Source organism: Ambystoma mexicanum, chromosome 14 (assembly GCF_040938575.1).
Source record: "Ambystoma mexicanum isolate Mex_15411 chromosome 14, UKY_AmexF1_1, whole genome shotgun sequence".
Taxonomy (NCBI): domain Eukaryota; kingdom Metazoa; phylum Chordata; class Amphibia; order Caudata; family Ambystomatidae; genus Ambystoma; species Ambystoma mexicanum.
The window spans coordinates 608,700,285-608,723,813 of NC_090940.1; the positions used below are offsets into that span (position 1 = coordinate 608,700,285).

Below are 23,529 nucleotides of genomic sequence, written 5' to 3' on the forward strand. Positions count from 1 at the left end.
CAGACATCAGGTGTCAAGTGCTGGTGGTGGAACTGTAGAGATACAGAAAACAGTCTCCAAGTGCGGGGGTTGCCAGGAAAGCAGTTCAGGAGTGCGACTGGTGGGGTAGGGGACCTGGGCCCGAGATCAGAGGGCGGCCCGGCAACCAGTGCAATATCAGTGTCAACCAGGAAGTCAGCAAAGGAGAGGAGGAGAAAAAAGCAGAAGCAAAGAGAAAGGTTTCTTTCTTCCTTAGCCCAAGACTCATTATCCCTACCACCGCACTAGCCCTTAGATGCTCACGCCGATCAGGGCGCAAAGAACATGCACCTCTACGTCCTCGGCGACCTTCACACAACAGCCTCCAGATACCCGTACGCATCAGCGGCCCAGTACCGGTCCCCCAAACAGGGTGCCACCAAGAATAGGCAACGCCCCACTCATGGGCATGCACAGTTCCACTGCCGCAAATGCACTCAAGGCCAGGGCTGCACCTAAACCTTCAGCCACTGCAACTACCAAGACCTCGCTGAAGTCAGACAGACCTGCGATTACTGTAAACACATGTACCTTAACCCCGTCCTATACTGCAAGCCCTAATGACGCAATATCGCAGGCCTCAGGCTCAACGGAGCCCGCTGCACCTAGTACCACTATATCAGCCTATGTTTTAAAACATGCCTCCACGGCATGGAGTGATGCCACTTGTACACCTGAGCACGCTACCCTTGACATTGCCTACACGACAGGTATCGCAACGCCGGAGGATCCCGTCACCCCTGCTGCCACCTGCACTCACAGGCCTGCCGCCCTGGCCTTTATTAGGGCCACATGTTTTGGGGAACTTGCATTGACGTTGTAACATGCATTTCAAAGCATACTGCCCCTGTGCTTGCTGATGTAACCTGCATTTCAAAGTCTGCTGCACCAGTATTTGCAGATTTAATTTGAATTTCAAAGCCTACTGCCCCTGTAATTATGGATGTCGCTAGCATTTCAAAGCGTACGGCCCCTGTAATTATGGATGTCGCTAGCATTTGAAAGCCTGCTGCCCCTGTATTTGCTGATGTAGCCTGCATTTCAAAGCCTGCTGCCCCTGTATTTGCCGATTTAACTTGCAGCTCAAAACTTATTACCCCTGCAACTGTTGATGCCACATGTGTTTCCAAGCCTGCTGCCCCTGTAATTACTGGCACCATAAACACCTCGCCTACAGTGCAAGTAACGGACAATGCCCCTGACACCAATACAGACATTATAATAACACATCTCAAGGGATCGCTTATCAATACCAAATCCCATGCCCTTGATATAGAGGACCTCATCACTGCTAACAACCTAGACCTAATAGTCCTCACAGAAACGGGGCTACATGCAGCCACTGGACCTTCACTCTCCCTGGCCATCCCAAACAACTACGCTATCCTCAGAAAGGACAGATTACTCCCCAAAGGGCGAGGAGTTGCCATCATAGCCAAGAATCCACTGGCCACCAGAGAAATACCCAACCAAGCTTTCCAGGCAGGCGAGCTGCCCTCAAGCAAACTGACCCTCTCCGACACAGCCACAGTAATCCTTATTTGCATCTGTGGGAGACTTTTGCCACAGAGTTTCAGCTGCTTGCTTAGAGGAACGAAGTTCTTTGAGGTTAGGTGTATACCAAGAGTTCAGGTGAGCTATTGATTTTGGTTTTCGTGTACTCATGAGGGCTACCTTATGTTTATATTTATGTGCATGTTTGTAACGCGCCGATAGCCCGCAGGCATCACGGCGCGGGAATGTCCAGAGTAATCCAAAACGCATGTTATTATGTGTTTTTAAGGAAGGGGCCAAGATGGATGATTATCATTGGAAAAAATGAGTTTTCAGTGGTTTCCTGAATTTCAGATAATTCACTTCCCGCCGCAGGGTAAATGGCAATTTGTTCCAGCATTGTGCCACCTTGATTGGGAAAGGTTTTCCACACCCTTGCCCACCTTGCCAATCGCTAGTTGGAGTGTTTGGTTATATAGTTCTAGCGTGGAACTAGGATCAGTAGTTGAATGTTGGTAGTCCGTAAGAGGTTGCAATAGGGTGACCATGTTAGCTGAGGTGATGTTGCAAGAGTTTCTTGAAAGACAGGCTGGGGCAGGTTGAGGAGCGGCAAAGGTTTGGCTATACTTAGGGATAGTAAATAAAATGACATTGTGGTCAGACCAAGGACATGGGGTGTTGGACGTTATATTGGTATTGCAGTTGGCGTCTGCCAATCTAGCGTGCAAACCTTGTCGTGAGTGGGGGTTGTGATGCGTTGGGTGAAGCCCAAGGATTTGATAGAGTTGGTTAAGGCCTGAGGCTTTGATAGAGTTGGCTAAGGCCAGAGGCTTTGATAGAGTTGGCTAAGGCCAGAGGCTTTGATAGAGTTGGTTAAGGCAAGTGCATCATCGTCAGAGGGGTAATTAAACCCTAGAGTTGCATCACCCAGTAGTATGATTTTGGAGGTTGGTTTGGGGTCACATGAAAGGATATGCATGATGTCTTCCTTGAAGGATAACACGGGGCCAGGAGGTCTATAGAGAAGACCGATGGTTACTTCAACTCACCATCTAAATCCTACAAACAGGCCATCCTCCAAGCTAAAAGCTCAACCTACAATGAGCGAATAGAAAAGGCCAACTCAAGCACAGGAGAACTCTTCGCCATCCTGCGAGAACTCGAATCACGAGTCTCCCCACAAGATGGCTGCCTCAAAGACATCACCTGGTGCACCCACATTCAAAAGGCTTTACTGGACAAAATGTCCTTACTCCGAACTAAAATTGTGGCAGACAAAAATCAAACTAACTCCAACTGAAGTACCTTTATCCTACCCCCACTTCCTCCATCCTCTCAACTATTTGAGTTCACACATGTCTCCATCCCAGAAGTCATAGAAATCATCAAAGGCCTGAAGCCTTCCAGATGCCAAGGCGACATCTGTCCAGTGCCACCCACTAAAGATTGCATGGCCGAGCTGGCCCCCTTCATCGCTTCTCTCATCAATAACTCCTTCTCCTCCGGTAATATACCATACAACCTAAAAGATGCTTGGGTTCTTCCACTCCTTAAAAAGCCTACATTGGACCCTAACATCCCTACCAACAACCGCCCCAAAACAACAGTCCCCATCCTACTCAAAATACTGGATAGAGCAGCTTACCTGAAAATCCAAAAAATCTCTCGAAACTAACAACCTCCTTGGCTTACGCCAATCAGGGTTTTGCCCTGAACACGAATGGAATCAGCTCTCCTCGACCTAAAAATCCAAATGGATGAGATCCTAGACAAAGGTGATCTGGCCCTCCTCCTTTTGTGTGACCTCTCCACTGCCTTTGATTTAGTGGATCACAAAATCCTATGCCAACACCCCTCCACAGCAGCCCACGTCTCTCCCAAAGCCATAGCCTGGATCGAGCCCTTCCCACCCAACCGAACTACGAGAGTCATCTCTACCACTGCAGCTGCCCCTCTAGCCCCAGTCACCTGTGGAGTTCCCCAAGGCTCTTGTGTCTCCCCGATGCTTTAAAACATATTTACTAAACCACTATTCGACCTCCTGGACTACTCGGGTATCTAAACTAACTACACAAATGATACCCAGATCCTCCTTCCTATCTCAGGTAATTACAAAACCCACTCTAGCGGGTTAAGTAAAATGTATCAAATCATCCTGGCCTGGACGGCTCTAAATGCCATACGTTTAAATGATGAGAAAACCGAGTTGCTCCGTTTCGGTAATCAATAACGACTAAATAAACTAAACCAAGACTACAAATCCTTCAGCATTGATGGTAATGCTATCCCAGTATGTAAAGATGGAGAAACTTTGGAGGTCCACCTGGATTCCTTGCTCTCGCTATCTAGACATGCAAACGCTATTGCCTCTGTGGCAGCCTATACATCTAAACTCATCAACGCCTGTAGACACTTCCTGACCTCGGAAAGTTGCATCACTATTGCCAGGGCTCATTCTCTCCAGCATACACTATTGCAATGCGCTTTTCGCAGGCCCGACCGCCCGCAACATTAATAAACTTCCGATCATACAAAGTAACGCACGCAGAGCAGCTCTAAACATCCCAAAAAAAGAGCATATCTCTACCACTAGACAGAACGGCCATTGGTTGCCTGTTCGCGATCGTGTTCAAATTAACACACAAATGCCTGTCAAATACCGCCCCCAAATAACTTTCCAGAAAATTCACTAAACCACAATCAAACAGACCAACCACAGCTGACCACTCAAACCTACTATCCATCTCAAGTTGGGAAAGGCAGGGGGCTGTAACTTCCCAGTGGTGGCTGCCAAACACTGGAATGCCCTCCCGCCTTCGGCAAGATCAGAATCATCCTTTTGGTCGTTCCGTAAAAGCCTCAAAACATGGCTATTCAAGCAAGACCTCAATCAGCCTATTTAACCACACTTTACTGTGTATGTACTGTCTTATGAAAGGAAACCTCCACACTACCAAACTGCACACTGATCCATAGTACCACTGTGTATGTAAAACCCCTCTGTGTTCAAGTAACAGCACTGTAGGATCACATTATGTTTCCCTGTAACCAAAGCCCAGTTGCCCTAGGGTTCGGCTCACTCTACAAATGACTAAATAAATAAATAAGCGGTATTTGTTTTAGTCTTTTCAAAAAGGTTCAACACCACTCTTGGCTTGTGTAACGCTCACCGGTCTAGGCACAGTTATTAGACCACACTTTCCACCCGTCACAGGTCGCACAACCATGCTCGCTAGGCTCCTCAGGCCCACACAAGTTCTTCTGTACTTGCCCCTGTGTTCAGGGTCACACTCACTTTACTCCTCTTTGTTGGCCTCTTGTCTTTATGTGCAGGCTTACACTTCTATGGCTTCTCTCAGTTAGCCCCTTAGCTTGGCCACTGCATGTAACGCACCTCTTGCCAGTCTTTGCCCTTGCCACAATGCATTTGTTCATAAAGTTCTCTTTCAGGTGGTCCAATTCGTGCCCCACCTTTGTTACACTTGTTCACACTTGTGCTCTTTTCAGTAGGCTACTTTCACGTGGGTACTTCCCTGTTTTAGCTTTCATCAGTTGCTTGCTTTGCCCATAAAGTTATATTTCCATTTATTGTTCATAATGCTTCATTTCAAGATTTCATTCAGTTTGATATTCAATATGCGTAATCCCGCTTAGTTACTCAATTTCATTCAGTTCAGTGTACAATATGTATAATTCAACTTAGTTTCAAGTTTGTGTTCGGGTCGGTATTCAATATGCAGAGTTCAGAGTAAACTCTTAATCAACATGCTTAGTTCAGTTTTAATTCAAGTTTGTACTTGGTACAGTATTCAATTTACCTCGATGCGGTCCGTTAGGAACGTTCCAGCTTGTGAGTGTCTTCCTTTGATACCCGCCGGACCTTAGTGTTCCTTTCTGTCGGCTCCAGCTGCTCTCTGCTTCTCCGCAAGCCCTGCTCGCATGCCAGGTGATGCCTTCTGCACGCTGGTAGCACTTTCAGTGCTCCTGAACAGACACAGTGTCCTCTCTCTCTCCTTACTTGCTCGCAGCTCCGGAAGCTCGCTTTCCACTCTGGAGGCTCCCACACCTGTCAACTGCACGGTCCACTTGCCTTGGGCTCCACAAGCTCTCTGGGATATCGGCTGGCATCCTGGCTCCTTCACAAGTCCCACCACGGCTGCCTCCTCACGACATGGGTCCCCTGCTGGTTTCCCTGTTGCTCTTCTTCCTTGTTGCACTGCTCTCCCTTTATACACCTGCAACCAATTGACAGGTTGCAGGTGTGGATTCCCAATTGGAGCTGCCTGACTGTGATTAAAAGGGACATGCCTGACCTTCTTACAAGTACTCTGCAGGCATCTTCTCCGTCCTAGTACTAAATTGGTGAAAGGACGGTTCAGTGTATTACTCTCAGTTGCCTCTTCCTCGTCCCAGTACTATCAAAAGTTGAATGTGGGAAATGAGGGGAGAGGTTCTACAATAGTCCATAAAGGATGGGGAGGGTTAGGTTGGTCTTCTATAGGTAAAAGAGGATACCATGTCTTCCCTGTGTTACCCTTAATCCTTTTCATCCTCTTTCTGATGCTTCTGGATTGGTGATACCGCCTGTAATTTTATTGATTAATGGGACCTGGGTATTAATACCCCATAACTGCCCATGGGATAGAGTATTCTTCATGAAAGAGAAATGCGGAACACTGTCTCACCTGAGGACGTCTTGTTCCCCAATCCCAAAGGACCCTCCACCCAGGTGATCCTCTCTCTCTTCTCCACCCCCATGGTCAGGATCCAAGAGTGATGGCCTTTCCCTGGCCACATGAGCAAAAGATCCAAAGGGAGTGTATGTGAGGACGCCCTCAGGTTTCTCACAGGGAGCATTGTGGCTTCCAATAGGAGTCGGCCTTACCTCTACTCATCGAATTCAGTGCACATCAGTGTGCGAGAAAACGCAGAACAAATCCTAGCCAACACAAATAGAACATCCTGGTGGAAAATATACAGAAAAAGTCTGGAATACATTCTTCAGAAAATAGCTCCAACTGGCCTGTCAAATGTATGCTTTCCCAGAATCACTCCAAAGAAGGCCCCAGAAACAGTCACCTTTAAACGATACTCTCCTTTCCACTTGCCCATCCTCCCGTTACAATCCACAAAGAACAGATGTTAATAAAAATGAGAAAAAAATACTACCAAGTGATCTGCTTCTACCTTCAAACATAGTTGTTAGGTAGATTTTCCTTTTTGAGGGAAATTCTCCCCACTGTGCATTTTTTCCGAACTCTTGGATTTTCAGACTGATTCTCCTGAGTGTGAACCTTTTTCCACACTATCTCATTCTTTTACTCTAACAGTGGCAACCATTTTCATCTCTTTTTGATACTTTTGAATGGAGTTATGCTTTCCTCCATATTTTCTGGCATTAGTGCAGCACTCGGCACTTTCTGTGGAGTGTTGCTGGGAGCTCCTTGAGCTTCCCTTTTTATTTTACATGTCTTAACACATGGTACCAGGTGTGAAGAATCCTGCAGATCGCTCACCAAAACCCTGCTTAAAGTCTCCTCCCAGGTGGCCTGGGGAGGGCTGACGCTTTCTGATCCCAACCCCTGGGGGTGGTGTACTGCAGGCGGATCACCTGGGTGGAGACGGGGCCCAGGATAGTGAGGAGAATCCGTGGGATAAGGCACAGTATTTTCCCTCTAAAATGGATACTCCTACCAACATGCCAGAAGAGCTTATGGCTTATTGTCATTTTAACATCTCTCAGCCTCTTAGCAAAACTGAGGTGGTAAAACCTAAGGTTGTAACATCCAAACCTATTACATGAAAATAATCAATCTTCGTTATCCCTTAAAATCAAATGCCCTCCTCAATACCTAAGGTACACAGTCTTCCTCTAATAAGGCTGAACCTACAATCCCCTCTTTTGAAAATACCAAGGGAATTAAATCTACCCTTAATTCTATAAAAAGCAGAAAAACCGAATTTCACTAAAGTGAACTACATGTCCCAGAACCCCCCAGGGACTGAGACGAAGAAGAGGGCTGAAGAAGAATGTAGAAGTGAAGGACAGGCAAGCAGACCTAACAGTCCTTGCCAGGGTCAGACAATTAACAATAAGGGTTGCGAATAAGGATTGAAAGGGAGTAGAGCGTGCACCTTCTGTAAATTCAAAAGATTCTGTAAGTTCAAAAGATAGGATACCTTTACTACTTCAAGTAATTTGAGGTGAGCATTAGTCAACATTCATATCGCTCAGAAACAAACAACGTTTCATTAACAGCATAGCAACTTAGGTTATTTATAAGAGATGTATGCTGGATAGCCTATCATGTCATATAAGATGTTGAATACACTTTGACTTGTTGTATAATATTGAAGTCTAATAATATTACCAAGACATTGCCATCTACGCGCTACGCCAACTTTTGACGGTACTTAATGACCTAACAGAGATTTTGCCTTGACAATGACCGTTGTGGTCGAAACACGTGTCGGCTAAATAACTTGGAATAAATCTCATTGATCAGTTACAGCACTTTCTCTTAGAATATGATAATCAAAGATTTACTTTGGATTATCTTTTGAAATTATAGAGTGCGCGCAATATACTCCCTTTCAATCCTTATTCGCAATTGTACAATATCAGGGCCCTGGTTTGGGCGGGGCTTTGTGGTGGGGAGAACGTTGCCTGTCAAACCCTTATAATATCAAAAGGTGGACATTAAGTGCACAGGTATCGATTCAAACCCACTCACTTTCTTATCTAATTAACAATAAGGTCCTGCACCTGAAATCAATTGCACCACCTAAGAAGCATACAAGTCTGCAGCAAGAGGGGGAAGGAGAATGGTGCTGGAGCAGGAGCTGGAACACTGGCAGTAGTAGCAGAAGGAGAAGAGCACAAGGCTGGCAGTTGAGGAGGAAGTGTGTTCACTAAAGGGGCGCTGGGGCAAGAGGAAAGCAGATTTTACCTGCAAGTCCTGAGCAAGTCATGTGATCACAAACCCTGCTGTGTCGTGGCTGCACTGAGAGAGACGTGCCGAGGTTGAAAGTCTTCTCAGGTGCGCCTAGTGGCTGTGATTGCAGAGCCGTGACTGTGCTGAAACGCGAGTCCCGTGTACAGAAGCAAGCCGAGGGACAGAGGACTGAAGGAGACTCCCCGTGGTTAAGGCCGGACTGGAGACACCCATGCTGCCGAGGGATGTGGGTCCCAAGAGTGCCTAAAGTAGTAGCAGAAGAACTCAGCAAGTGGAAGCAGCCCGCAACCGCAGTGTTCCTGGGGCCGGTGAGTGAAGCTCCGTATTCAGGTTCACTCTGAAAACCTTGCTGGTAGTTACCAGCTCTGAACTAACTTGTGTAAGAGTGGGAGCGAGAAGAAGCTGTTCGTCATTGAGAAGAGAACTGCTACAGTGAAAATGTATCACGCATACTTTTGCAAGTTGGAGTGCTCACGTATAAAGAAAAGCTTTAATTTTCCATAGTTCAACTGTTTGAACGTTACTGGAGTGGTCGCGTCTCTACAATTAAGAAGCAGAATGCTTTCCAAATCACTCAGGAAACTAAACCTGACTTTCACAAATTGTTACAAGGCATTTTACATCAAAAAGAGGTCGCGTGAGAACAATTGTGATTCCCGACCAGAGTCAGATTATAACTCTTTGTTGATAAAGGGGATTACAATTCTTTATGGGTCTTTAACGCTAAAGATCCTCCTTAAAGAGTGGTCGCGTGCACCTAAATCTTTCGCTTTTAAAGATTGAAGCTTGTAATATCCAGAACTAATATTCTCTAAATGTAGAAGTTGTTGAACTGACAAGAACAAGCATTGCCCAAGCCAGTAGGTGAATCCTTCTTATAGGTGAAACCAGCCCTGTTGAAATCTATCCACCCGCATTCTGCGGTTGTTAAAGTACCAGTGTCCTCTGATACCAGTGTGACATAGTTATCCAAAGCTGGAAGAGTGGCAATACAGCTTCAGTGTAGCTACTGGAACTAAGAAGGTGGGAATAAAGCTGGGGGAGGGAGCTGGGTGCTTGTAAGATGATTAAGTCAACAATCTGTAATGCTGAGACTGTTGAACCTGAGAGTGAGGCCGTCTGGAAGCAAAGGCAGATTATATTGGTGGCAGTAAGACAGACCGAAGAGGCAAAGAAGCTCCCCTTTTCTTAAAGCCTATGAAAGAAGAGTGACTTGCCTACCTGTGGAGGTCGAAGAGTCTGGTCTTTAAAACACCCAACGATTCTAAAGTATCAAGTTTGAGTAGAACTACCAGAACTGTGGTTGTGTATAATGCTGTCAGTGCATCTTACACTAAAGCTGGTTGACGTAGTAGCATACTGTGGGACAAAAGGAGGTATTAGAACTGGTGGGATAGAAACACCAGTAGGGTCACGCTGGCTCGCAAAATAGTTATGTGTAATACAGTGTTTTAACCCAGCCCACAGCGTCACCAAAGACTAGAAGACCTATCCAAGTCTTCCATAGGGAAATGTGCAAATTGGTGTTGGATTGGTAAATCACGGAGGGCAAACAAATTATGTTCCCATGGAGAGTTATACTAGCCAATGGTTAGTGTGTAAATTCATCCAATGAGAGCTCTGTTTTCTCAAATACATAATTTAATCAAGAAAAACGTGGTAAGTGACTGTTTGCAGCTAACACGTGTTTCGCCTTCCCTCATAGACTAAGCCTGGCTGCTCAGCCATTGCTACCAAACCTTTGGGTAGTTCAGTCTAAACCTAAGGGGTGGAGCCCAGTACACTAAATGTGGGCTTTCTAAAGTTTGTCTCAGACTGGACCTTCCAAAAAAACCTAAAAATAGTGAATCTTAAACTCCAGTTCTCGACGATGCAATCCTTCCAGATTGTTCAGGATTTCCGCTACTGAAAAAGGGCTACACCATTCTTCTAAATGGGAATTATTTATGTAGTAAGTGGTCATTCTGAAAACCTGGCATAATTAAACTCACATTCGACACCCCTTGTGCCGGTTTTTAACTGTGTACGGTTGTTAATTAGGTCGTTTACGTTTTTACTAAAAGGGAGTTGCTTGTTTCTTCACTCCTGCCGGGAGGGTGTCTGATGGCAATGGGTGCCTTAGTACTCTAGAATGTCTCTGATCTCCAACTCACTGGAGTGTGAGTGCAAAGGTAGACTGGTGCAGAGATGACTATGCTGGATGGTACGGTACCTGAGCCGCGTGCGAGCTGGGCAGATCCGTGCCTTGGCATTCTACTCTGGGCAACGGAGAGTCAGGTCACATTCCGCCAGGATTGGATGAGCCGATTCAAGGGGACGGGAGAGGTCCTGCAGGGCACGTGGTCGGAGGCACTTTTGGTGGTGGCACCTGTGGAACGACAGAGATGACATTTAGTAAGGCATGATCACAGGTGCATCTGTGGCACAGAAGTCATGTTTGCGAGAAGAAGATACCCTTGGGCCATAGCCGCGCTTAAGAAGTCTTGCTAACATAACATAACATGCCCAGTTAAGAACTGCCCGCATCTCTCCTTCCCCAAGATCGTCACGTATTCCCTCTGCCAATTGGGCATTCTGAGGTCCATTTCAATGATATGGCATTGGGGCAATGTGCCAACACACTCCGCCCTGAATAAAGCAGGCGCTAGCAACATGCAAGGTAATTTTAATCATATTTTGTATTACAATGATCACCACCCTAGCGGTGTACCAGTGCCAAGGCGTGTGCGAGCAGTATTCTGCTGTGCCCCTTCCAGGATCCACACCATTGGTTTGGTTTGGTTTTTTATTTGTATAGCGCACAAAGTCCAGGGGTATCTAGGCGCTTTAACTTAAGAATATGGTTATAATAAGTGCAGTAGGCAGACAAAGTTACCATAATTATTTGCATTTGTATTTATTAGGTTTATATAGCGCTTTACTCCAAAGGCAGGCATACATTGGGCCTAGGTAGTGCAGGAGAATACATACATGAAAAGCTTCGCCTCTTGTTGCGAGAAGCCACATCAGGTACATATGAGGTCATAATGGGTGCAAAGGATATATATTTGTATACATTGCCTGTGGGGACGTGGGGGGGGCGTTGCTGAAAAAAGCACATGGAAGAGGAAGGGTGGTGTGGGTGGGGATACACCCGCATTGGTACAGATAGTTGTGTGTCTCTTTGCGCAATGTATTGTAGCCTGGTGCAGTAGGCTACTCCTGGCAATGTGTGCAACTATAGAACAATGGGCGATGGTGGCAACAGGCCATATTTCCACAACATGTAGTAACATGCAACATAAGAGGCTGGTTAAACGAGTGCAATTCTGCCCCAATGTGCTTTGCTAGTAATATGTGGGTTAGTTTTGGCACAATATGCTATCATTGCAAAGAAGGAGTTTCCTTACCGAAAACGCTAGGTCCCATGTGATGTTACCGAAATGTGTTTTACCGAAATGTGTTTTACAGAAAACCTTTTAACCGAGCAGATTTTACCGGAAAAACAAATCAGTATTTTTTGTTTTTGGGTGGTCCCCACCAAAACCCCCTGCTTTATTCTAGTTGTAACCCTACCCAAACTACCCTTGAACCCCTTCACCCACCGCATCTATTTTTTGAAAATACCGAGAAAAAAAAACGCGGTAATATTTTTTGAGTAAAACATTTTTCGGTAAAGCCATTTCGGTAACATCACTGGATAGCAATACGCGATCATGCCCAAAAAAAAACAGAATCCGCCAACAAGGTGTGGTATCCTGGCGAAAAAACCTGATTCTGGCAATGCATGTGTTCTCTTGTCTCAGCATCCCATTCTGACGATACATGTGTTCTCTGGCCTCAGCATCCCATTCTGACGATGCATGCGTTCTCTGGCCTCAGCATCCCATTCTGACGATGCATGTGTTCTCTGGCCTCAGCATCCCATTTTGACGATGCATGCGTTCTCTGGCCTCAGCATCCCATTCTGACGATGCATGCGTTCTCTGGCCTCAGCATCCCATTCTGACGATGCATGTGTTCTCTTGTCTCAGCATCCCATTCTGACAATGCATGTGTTCTCTTGTCTCAGCATCCCATTCTGACAGTGCATGTGTTCTCTTGTCTCAGCATCCCATTCCGACGAGGCATGTGTTCTCTTGTCTCAACATCCCATTCTGACGATGCATGTGTTCTCTTGTCTCAGCATCCCATTCTGACGATGCATGTGTTCTCTTGTCTCAGCATCCCATGTCTCAGCATCCCATTCTGACAGTGCATGTGTTCTCGTTTCAGCATCCCATTCTGACGATGCATGTGTTCTCTTGTCTCAACATCCCATTCTGACGATGCATGTGTTCTCTTGTCTCAGCATCCCATTCTGACGATGCATGTGTTCTCTTGTCTCAACATCCCATTCTGACAATGCAGGTGTTCTCTTGTCTCAGCATCCCATTCTGACAATGCAGGTGTTTTCCTGTCTCAGCATCCCATTCTGACAGTGCATGTGTTCTCTTGTCTCAGCATCCCATTCTGACGATGCATGTGTTCTCTTGTCTCAACATCCCATTCTGACGATGCATGTGTTCTCTTGTCTCAACATCCCATTCTGACGATGCATGTGTTCTCTTGTCTCAGCATCCCATTCTGGCGATGCACGTGTTCTCTGGCCTCAGCATCCCATTCTGGCGATGCATGTGTTCTCTTGTCTCAGCATCCCATTCTGACGATGCACGTGTTCTCTGGCCTCAGCATCCCATTCTGACGATGCATGTGTTCTCTGGCCTCAGCATCCCATTCTGACGATGCATGTGTTCTCTGGCCTCAGCATCCCATTCTGACGATGCATGTGTTCTCTGGCCTCAGCATCCCATTCTGACGATGCATGTGTTCTCTGGCCTCAGCATCCCATTCTGACAATGCATGTGTTCTCTTTTCTCAACATCCCATTCTGACAGTGCATGTGTTCTCTTGTCTCAGCATCTCATTCTGACAGTGCATGTGTTCTCTTTTCTCAACATCCCATTCTGACAGTGCATGTGTTCTCTTGTCTCAACATCCCATTCTGCCAATGCACGTGTTCTCTGGCCTCAGCATCCCATTCTGACAGTGCATGTGTTCTCTTGTCTCAACATCCCATTCTGCCAATGCACGTGTTCTCTGGCCTCAGCATCCCATTCTGACGATGCATGTGTTCTCTTGTCTCAACATCCCATTCTGACAGTGCATGCGTTCTCTTGTCTCAGCATCTCATTCTGACAATGCATGTGTTCTCTTGTCTCAGCATCTCATTCTGACAGTGCATGTGTTCCCTTGTCTCAGCATCCCATTCTGACAATGCATGTGTTCCCTTGTCTCAATATCCCATTCAGACAATGCATGTGTTCTCTTGTCTCAGCATCCCATGTCTCAGCATCCCATTCTGACGATGCATGTGTTCTCTTGTCTCAACATCCCATTCTGACGATGCAGGTGTTCTCTTGTTTCAACATCCCATTTTGACGATGCATGTGTTCCCTTGTCTCAATATCCCATTCAGACAATGCATGTGTTCTCTTGTCTCAGCATCCCATGTCTCAACATCCCATTCTGACGATGCATGTGTTCTCTTGTCTCAGCATCCCATGTCTCAGCATCCCATTCTGACGATGCATGTGTTCTCTTGTCTCAACATCCCATTCTGACGATGCATGTGTTCTCTGGCCTCAGCATCCCATTCTGACAGTGCATGTGTTCTCTTATCTCAGCATCCCATTCTGACAATGCATGTGTTCTCTTGTCTCAGCATCTCATTCTGACAGTGCATGTGTTCTCTTGTCTCAACATCCCATTCTGACAATGCATGTGTTCTCTTGTCTCAGCATCCCATTCAGACAATGCATGTGTTCTCTTGTCTCAGCATCTCATTCTGACAGTGCATGTGTTCTCTTGTCTCAGCATCCCATTCTGACAGTGCATGTGTTCTCTTGTCTCAACATCCCATTCTGACGATGCATGTGTTCTCTGGCCTCAGCATCCCATTCTGACAGTGCATGTGTTCTCTTATCTCAGCATCCCATTCTGACAATGCATGTGTTCTCTTGTCTCAGCATCTCATTCTGACAGTGCATGTGTTCTCTTGTCTCAGCATCCCATTCTGACAGTGCATGTGTTCTCTTGTCTCAGCATCCCATTCAGACAATGCATGTGTTCTCTTGTCTCAGCATCCCATTCAGACAATGCATGTGTTCTCTTGTCTCAGCATCCCATTCTGACAGTGCATGTGTTCTCTTGTCTCAGCATCCCATTCTGACAATGCATGTGTTCCCTTGTCTCAATATCCCATTCAGACAATGCATGTGTTCTCTTGTCTCAGCATCCCATGTCTCAGCATCCCATTCTGACGATGCATGTGTTCTCGTTTCAGCATCCCATTCTGACAGTGCATGTGTTCTCTTATCTCAGCATCCCATTCTGACAATGCATGTGTTCTCTTGTCTCAGCATCTCATTCTGACAGTGCATGCGTTCCCTTGTCTCAGCATCCCATTCAGAGAATGCATGTGTTCTCTTGTCTCAGCATCTCATTCTGACAGTGCATGTGTTCTCTTGTCTCAGCATCCCATTCTGACAGTGCATGTGTTCTCTTGTCTCAGCATCCCATTCTGACAATGCATGTGTTCCCTTGTCTCAGCATCAAAAACGGATTTATTTTGGCATTTTTTTAATTTGGGGTTTTCCCACTCCAAACCCTCCGTTTTGTAACCCTTAAAATGCCACCCCCCTACCCCATCCAGACTCATTTTAACCCCTTTACCCCACTACCCTTTATTTAATGAATGGTCGCTGTGTTTTTCTGTGTTTTTGTCTACTCTGAAATGTACCACTCGGTTTGGTTTCAGCTATTTTGACTGGATACCAGTGTCAAGCGGGAAGGGTGAGCGTGACGAGTTGCGTGGTGGCTGGTTGCGTCTTAGTGGCCATGTTCATGGTGGCTTAGCCTACGGGAGAGTCATGGCCCACGCCGGCTTCTTTACAGTTACGAATGATTGTGCCTACCAGGCATGCTCGACGACAACAACAGGAAGTGCTCTACCAGCAGGCTTGCTGTCCTTCCTTTAGGGGGTGGGGTGCTATAGAACTGCTGTAAAGTGTGGCATCCCACCTCAGCCATCACAGTGCATGCTGGCCTAACACAATGTCCGCAAACCTAACCACGCGCGCTACTGCATCCCACCGCCACAAAAGATGATATTCTACCAAAACTAGAGCGGCAGTCAGCGGTCAGGCTTTACAGGTCACATGACAGGACAGGTTCCGCTACTGGGATTCATGCTGCGCCCAGCGGCCATTTGCATGGTCTCCACGCGCTCTGGCAGATCTGAGCAAGAGCGGAATGGGCAGAGGTCAGTGGGGCGAGAGGGGAAAAAGGCAAGATTGCTTTGCTGTTGCGTTGAGCGTGCCTCCTGGAAGTACCCGGAGCTCGGCGTGCGATCGCTTCTAGGTGTTTTTGTCCAATGGGGAGCCTCTTGTGCCCGTGGTGCTAGGATGCAGTGGGCCAGGGTGTGGGTTCTAAGTCGGTTGTAGAGGTGTATTGTTCAGATGTTTTCTCTCTGGGTTCTATGTCATTTCATCGACAGTTTTGTTTGACGAGTTTAATGAATATTTTTCTATGAAAAAACATCAAAATCGATTTTTTGGGGGGAATCCCCCCCCCCAGCCCCTTTCTCCTATTGTTTTTTTCTCTATTCCCCACCACTCCCACCCCTTATATGCACCCCCCCCCATATTTTTCTTTGAGTTCTTCCATAGAAGCATTCTCGTACATTTTTTTAAAAAAAAAACATCGAAATAAAGACTCTCGATGAAAGGACGTCATGAAGGGACTTCATTCCCATGTCATTTCGGCGGGTTCTTCAATTTCCACGCGTAGGTGTCTTAGATGGTCTGCATACTGTGCTTCGGGGTCGAATTTAATTGTATTGGTCTAGGGGGCAGTCAGTGACCTGAAAGGGCAGACAGTCCCGGAACCACACACAGCAGATCATACATGACATAGCAAGGCACACAAAAAGGCATGCACGTCATTGCAAAGCATTAGAACTCTTAAGAACACATGGAAAAGGCCTTGCAACCGGGCATCCTTCCATGCTCTTCACACCAGTCTCTTGTACATGACAGTCACACCCCTCTGATGGCAGGACTGGAGTCACCCCAAGGACTCATCTATTCACCAATCGGGTAAAAGAACATGGGCTCGATTTAATATCCTACAAACTATGCACACATGCATCTCTCCAATGAATGAGAGCGGGTTGTTATATAGCGCTTCGTGACTGATCCCTCCTGTTTCTAAGAGCTCCAATACCGCTATTATTATTCAATGTAACGGTACGCAAGTTTATCAAACTTGAAAGGAAGACCGAGTCAGCTGTGCTCGGGTTCGAACTTGCAAGGAAAGGCTTGTTGTATGTTGGAGACCAATGCTGAACTTGTGAGCCATCATTATCCTCTCACGGCTCGACTACGGGAATGCCCTGCTGCTGGGGGCCTCATCCAAGGATCTATCCAGCTGTCAGGTGATCCAGAACAACGCGGTTAGGTTAGTGAAAAATCTGAAGAGGAAAGACCATGTGACTGAAGAGAGGCTTTCTCTGCACTGGCTTAGAGTAGAGGACCGCATAAAGCTCAAGGCTCTCTGCCTGCTACACAAGTGCCTTTTTGGCACAGCGCCTGCCTACTTGAAAACGAGTGTAGTGCCCTACAATCCCAGTAGAAATCTACGCTCGGGGGGAAAATGCCTCTTGATCGTGCCCAAGTTCAAGTTAAAAACCGGGCTGGGCAGATCTTTTCTTGGGCTGGCTCCTAAATTGTGGAACAGCGTCCCTGAATCCCTGAGGTCGGAAGTTAATCACTCCGCCTTTAGGAAGCTGCCGAAGACACACCTCTTTAGATGAGAATTCGGGTGATGGCTATTTTTCAGGGGCACTCATAAGGCAGCAGCTATTCATATTTGTCGTCCGTCACGCAGTATCAGTGTTATATGTACAAGCGCCCTGATGCCCGTGGGCTACCGGCGCTATACAAAAATTAAATACATACATACATCCATCCATCTATCTGGACAAAGATTAGTAACACGTGTGATGAATTGCATTCTGCCTCGCAGGAGTACAAGGATGAGCAGGGGCAAAATGGCCCACTCGGTCCTCCCACCAAGGCAAAACGCAATCAATCGCGAGATATACCTCCTTCGCCTTTTGCGGTAACACGGGCCGAGGGAAGACAATACTCATAAGAGGGGTGTGAAAGTGAACAAGTAGTGACCCAAACAACAGAATATCACAGTCCAAAGTAAAGCGAATGTCCAATCAAGGTGTCTATAAAAATATAAACACTTAAACACTCCATCTGCAAGTAGAACAAAGAGAGATTACTATACAAAAAGCCACCCCAAAGGAAAGGCAGAGAAGATGCGACAGGATGGAGAAAGTATCACTCTGAGCGTAGTTCCAGGGTTGATGGGCAAGGTACGATCATAAAAAGGATACTGGGATGAAAGCAGGAGCAATCGTGACCTAACCAGTTTCTAGGGCCTTAGTGAACCGTGAGGGCAGGTCAGGGTCACATTACCTGGATTCAGTTCTTGGTGGGCTGACGCATCAAACCCTGGTTTGAACGTTGATGCAAGCTGATCAGGCTCAGTCGGGCATGTGGGATTGTGAAGGCCCTGGCAGCAATCGGTCGTTGAGTAGGGTGGAGATGCGGGTGCTCTGTGCGGTCGAACAGCGGTGATTCAAGTGATGCAGGTCGGGGCATATCCAAGAATGCTTCACAGTTGGCCAAGCCGAGTGTGGCTTTGGCTGCTTGGAGAGGTTGACGAGTGACACTCCAGCGGTTCGAGTAGGCAGGCGACAGTCGTTGAAATGTTGATCGACGGCGCGTCGATGTGCAGTCAGTAAGACAGCGGTTCTCTGGCTAGCTGGGCTGAGCTGTGGTTGTAACCCCTGTCAGCGAGTGACCCTCCAGAGGTTTGGTTTGGGTTCTGGCATTGAGCAGGCGCTTCAGGCCTAGCAGATCATGTGCTTCGCTAGGACACGATGCAGCGTCGAACAGATTTAGATGCAGTGCAATTGTTCGGCTGGTTGGAGGAAAGCAGATACCAGCAGCAGCTCCTTCCCTATTACCCAAAATGCACGGAACACAGAGCGGCCGGTTCGGTGAGGGAGAACAGGGAGCTTAGACTGGTCTTGCCCGCCAGTTGCTGTGAGGCCTTCGCAAAGGACTTCAGGGCAGGATGCTTCAGTCCAGGGCCTGCTCTTGTGACACAGAAGATCCGCTGCAGAATGTTTGTTTCTGGTCCACAGCACTGGCCACTCCCAATGTTCCCTGGGAGTGGTTACGGGATAGACCTTCCTTCCGTCTTGGACGGCTCCTTCTTCACCTCCGGCGGAGGGCTTTGGACAGTGCAACTGACCCAAAGGAAATCCAGGTGAGAATGTTCAGAATGTCTCTTTCGCCTTAAAGGATACCTTAGGGAATTCTGATGAAGGGGAGCATGACTCCTTTTAAGGGCATAAGTCCTCTGGTGATTGGTCTAAAGCTAGCCTGCTTTGGGGGACCAATCCCTGCTCCTTGCTGGAGTGGAGTGGTCCATGCCCTGTTGATCTTGCACCCAAAGTGCTTTGCTCCAGAGGAAGTGAAGAAGACAGAAAAGGAAAAGATAGACAGTGAGAAACAAGATGGAGGAAGACTTATTCCAGTGTTTAGAGCACTCCTGCCTATTCTACTCCCGCTGTCATGCATGGCAACCTGGTTACACCTGTTCCTAGGACATGCTTTGCCTACAGGACGTCCAAACCATTCTATTCCAAATGGAGGTTGATACTCTACCCGGAAAACAGCGTTTGCATTACTCAAGCCGTTAGAAGTCACGTGATTAACGTCATCCACATGATTCCCCAGCCACGTTCATTAGCATGGGAGTCACGATCGCTGCTTCTGATCATGTTCTTTGAATTGTTTGGCTGAAGCTCTATATCTGCATCCTCGCATATGTACTTCAGAAGGGCTTGTGTTCTTGGTCTCCTTGAGCCCTGTTTTCATATGGAGTTTGGAACATCTATCCCGCCGCCTTCATTCCTGTTCCAAGCAGGCACCGGGAGCCATCTGTGATTCGAACTACGCAGTGGCTTCCTGGAAGTTACTTCATCACCGCGTGTACGAGCGGCGTCCTGGAACTGTTTTCCCTGCTTCATGTGTTATCCAAAGAGAGTGTTTTTTCTTTGCTGCTTGTGTTTATGTCACTAGCGGTTTCCTTGAAATTTGTATACCGCGTGTGTTGGTTTGCAGCTGCCCCCCTGGGTGTATTTCACCATATGTGCTCCAGATTAACAGCGTTTCTTGGGAGACTGCTTTCCGCCACAACTCATAAAACCAAATCCAAAACAGTGTATACATTGAAGAAGACATTCGTTTTTTATTTAAGCTCCTCTCTGGCTCTTCAAGGGCAAGGGTCATTTATTTCCATATAGTACTTTATTTTGTTTACAAGGAAGGACATTAGTGCACAAGTCTTTGGACGCTATCCTGTGGTGCACCAACCCGGTATCTAGCGTGACCCTCCTGCCGTTCGGTATTAGATTCCCTTACTAACCTTCCCTCCTTTTTGTTGGTTCTTACTTGGATAGTTTTGGTTGGACCAACTATTCAACTTCCACAGGTTAGTGGTAGCCGCATTCCTAATTCAGAGAAAGAGATCTCATAGTATTGATTTATATACTCACGATACATTATTTTCTCACAGGTTGATGTCTATTTGTTGTTCCACGCCCTTTCCAGTGATTTCTCTCTCTGGCTGTGAGGGTCAGTCATAGACTGACATCATTTGGAAGGTCTACTCTTTACTTCACTACTTTAAAGCCGTTTCCTGTTGTAAAGGGATCCGGAAGTTGCCCATACAACTTGTATCCTTTTATAGTCCTAATCAGTATCCTTTACAGATTATTGATAGATACTGTGACACCCACCCCCTTCACTCCTACTCACAATAAAGACCATTGGATACGCAGTACCAGGGTGCAAGGCTAATCCTCCGGAATGGGTGTGCTCCTTTGATATCCTGGGCCCAGAAGAGCTGCTTGTTGTGCGGCTGTCTCTGCGGTGGGCGGTTACCAGCCCCCACAAAGATAATCAAAGAGAGGCCGGGTACTCTGGGTTGCTGTCCTGCCGTGTGGCAGTATCGGCCCCAATACACATTCCCTTCCACTGCAGAGCCGACTCACGGGAGCGGACATGTGCAATATCAATTGGGATGTGGTGGCCATGATCATAAGTATTGCCACGCACTATGCCCAAACTCTGGCACAGCTTATTCCTAGAGATGACCCTGCCACCAGCATGGGGTACTCATGATCATCGTAGTTTGGGTATAGGGGGCATATCTTAAATGTTGCCCCGGTGCTGCAGTGACTCTGCTGTTGGTGCAGTGGTCAAGTGAGTATCTTGTGACCTTTGAACCTGCTCTGTGCCATGAGTGGAGGGGTGCTACAGATCAGGCTACTGATGCAGAGGGGCACAAGTGCACTATACTTTTGGCTTGGAATTAAGCAGATTACCCCTTTGGAGAAGAAACCACCTGTATCATTTTATGTACACATGATTTTTTTTTTTTTAAAAGCCAGGGCTTTGCACCCTTGCCAGATGGCAATTCCTCACAAAGAGTCCTTCAAATCCAGACAGTTAACATCTGCAGAATTGGGTGGGCAAAGCAGGTTGCAGCTAAACAATTCTGAAACCGAGGCCATTGCTTTGGTGGCCTAAAAAGAATTAAAAAGGGACAGGTGAGGCTGAACAAGGGGGACCAGACAACTTTCAGAAAATGTACTCTGCCCACCAGTCACTACAAAAGGTAATGGGAGTGATATTTCATTAAGTGCTTTCATACCATGGGGATTCAAATCGGTCGTGGAGGGGAGGGGAGGGGATTATATTCTAATCAGGACAATGAGATAAATCATTTCCGTTACACTTAGAAATAAGCGCAAAGAAGCAAGGAGAATATATTATATATATATATATATATATTATATAGCATTTTCCTTTATAGAGGGTTTTCTAAGAGTTACGTCAATAAGCTCAATGTACTGTAATGCACCACCTGTGGCTATCAGAGGATGTCGGAAAGGGATCCAATCAGAGTTACTAGAGGCATATGGTTTAAAGATGACAAACGTTACTTACCAGCAATAGTCTTTCTGGAGATTAGCTATAGGTTTCTTCCCAGACATATCAAGGGGAGAGGTCCATGCCCCACTCCAGTCCAATCCCCCCACCCCAAGAGGGGTGTTTAGTGGAGAGAGGGGCATTTTTGACAATACCCAAATCTCAGTGTATAATAATGGGAGATGGGAGGGGGGGGGTCTCAGTGCTGGGGCTCAGATTATGGAATAATGTGCACATTTTGTAGGCACCATTTCTTTCTTGGCTGACTTTCAAAAACTACTAAAACATTGCCTTTCAATAGGTCTAGCACAGTATTCCAACAACAAATATTGGATTTAAGTCAAGAACGTAGAGTGGTCTATGGGTTTAGAGTGCCATAAACATGTGTTAGCTCAGTATGGTCTTGGGATGACCGCTCTGGGGCAACGTGCTCGCCTTGGAAGCAAGATGACACGGAGCACCATGGGTTCAATCCCGGGGTCTGCGCTTAGAAACCTCTGGGTATTAAGCGCGTTATAATTAACCTATCATATCATCTCATATGATGCCCTACCATGACATGTTATACTACAACCAAACATGCGCGATGGACTTAAGGGGCCATCCCTCAAATGATCTATAACTACTTCTTTCTTATAAATCCATGACCGTAACAGATGTGATTTCTCTCATACAATCTCTTCTGGGAAGGGACCATTGTAGAGAATTTTAAAAGTATCAATCTGGTCATTCTTTGTTAGGCACGGCCTTGATAAACACAGAACCCCTACAATTGCTTTGATAAATTGCCAGGTGCAGGATAATTGTTTTAAATAATATTTGTATACCCTATGAAGTTTGTATTATTCTCTTTCTCACAGTGGCAATCATCCAAAATGAAAAGCTCCCTCTGAAAATGTTGGGACTCATCTACCTGTGGCTGCTTTGCTCTTGATGGCCCTGCACCTTACACATCTCCGGTCAGCAAAACCATGAGGGGGCAAGTCTACAGATCAGGCAACAGGATGGAGCACTCCGCACTCACTGCATGTGACATTCCTTGAGAGGCCTAAAATGCGCCTCCTACATTGTCGCTATTGGGTCTCATCACGGCTCATCCGTTACAACTCAATGGCTCCGTCGCTTTCGCCCCGTCCTGCCATCTCTTGATTGCAACTATATCTTTCAATCACGTTCCATAAGCCACACACTTACCCAGCAATGCAAAGGGGCCCTTTTCAACTGGAAGGAGTGCGTTTTTGGGGAATGGACCAGTGTGCATGGAGTAGGGAGGTGGGGGGTTTAAATGCTCTTTTGCCATTGCTCTCCTGTTATGCCGGAACAAAGCTTTCTCTGCATGGGTGAGGGCGCTGTTTATAAGGCTATGCATCCTTCTGCAGGCAGGTTTTGGTGAGGGTGCGGTTAATAAGGCTATGCATCCTTCTGCAGGCAGGTTTTGGTGAGGGTGCGGTTAATAAGGCCATGCATCCTTCTGCAGGCAGGTTTTGGTGAGGGTGCGGTTAATAAGGCCATGCATCCTTCTGCAGGCAGGTTTTGGTGAGGGCGCGGTTTATAAGGCTATGCATCCTTCTGCAGGCAGGTTTTGGTGAGGGTGCGGTTAATAAGGCCATGCATCCTTCTGCAGGCAGGTTTTGGTGAGGGAGCTGTTAATAAGGCTATGCATCCTTCTGCAGGCAGGTTTTGGTGAGGGAGCTGTTAATAAGGCTATGCATCCTTCTGCAGGCAGGTTTTGGTGAGGGTGCGGTTAATAAGGCCATGCATCCTTCTGCTGGCAGGTTTTGGTGAGGGTGCGGTTAATAAGGCTATGCATCCTTCTGCAGGCAGGTTTTGGTGAGGGTGCGGTTAATAAGGCTATGCATCCTTCTGCAGGCAGGTTTTGGTGAGGGAGCTGTTAATAAGGC

At 46.8% G+C, this 23,529-nt stretch overlaps 1 protein-coding gene across 2 annotated transcripts in view; it reads right to left on the reverse strand.

Annotated features, from left to right (window-relative positions):
• Positions 1-23,529, reverse strand: part of TMEM63C (transmembrane protein 63C) — a 398,663-nt gene that overhangs the window by 258,668 nt on the left and 116,466 nt on the right. For both annotated transcript variants that reach the window (XM_069638011.1, XM_069638012.1), the window contains exon 2: positions 10,681-10,836. The gene's annotated coding sequence lies outside the window, so the exon portion shown is untranslated. The remainder of the gene's footprint in view (positions 1-10,680; positions 10,837-23,529) is intronic.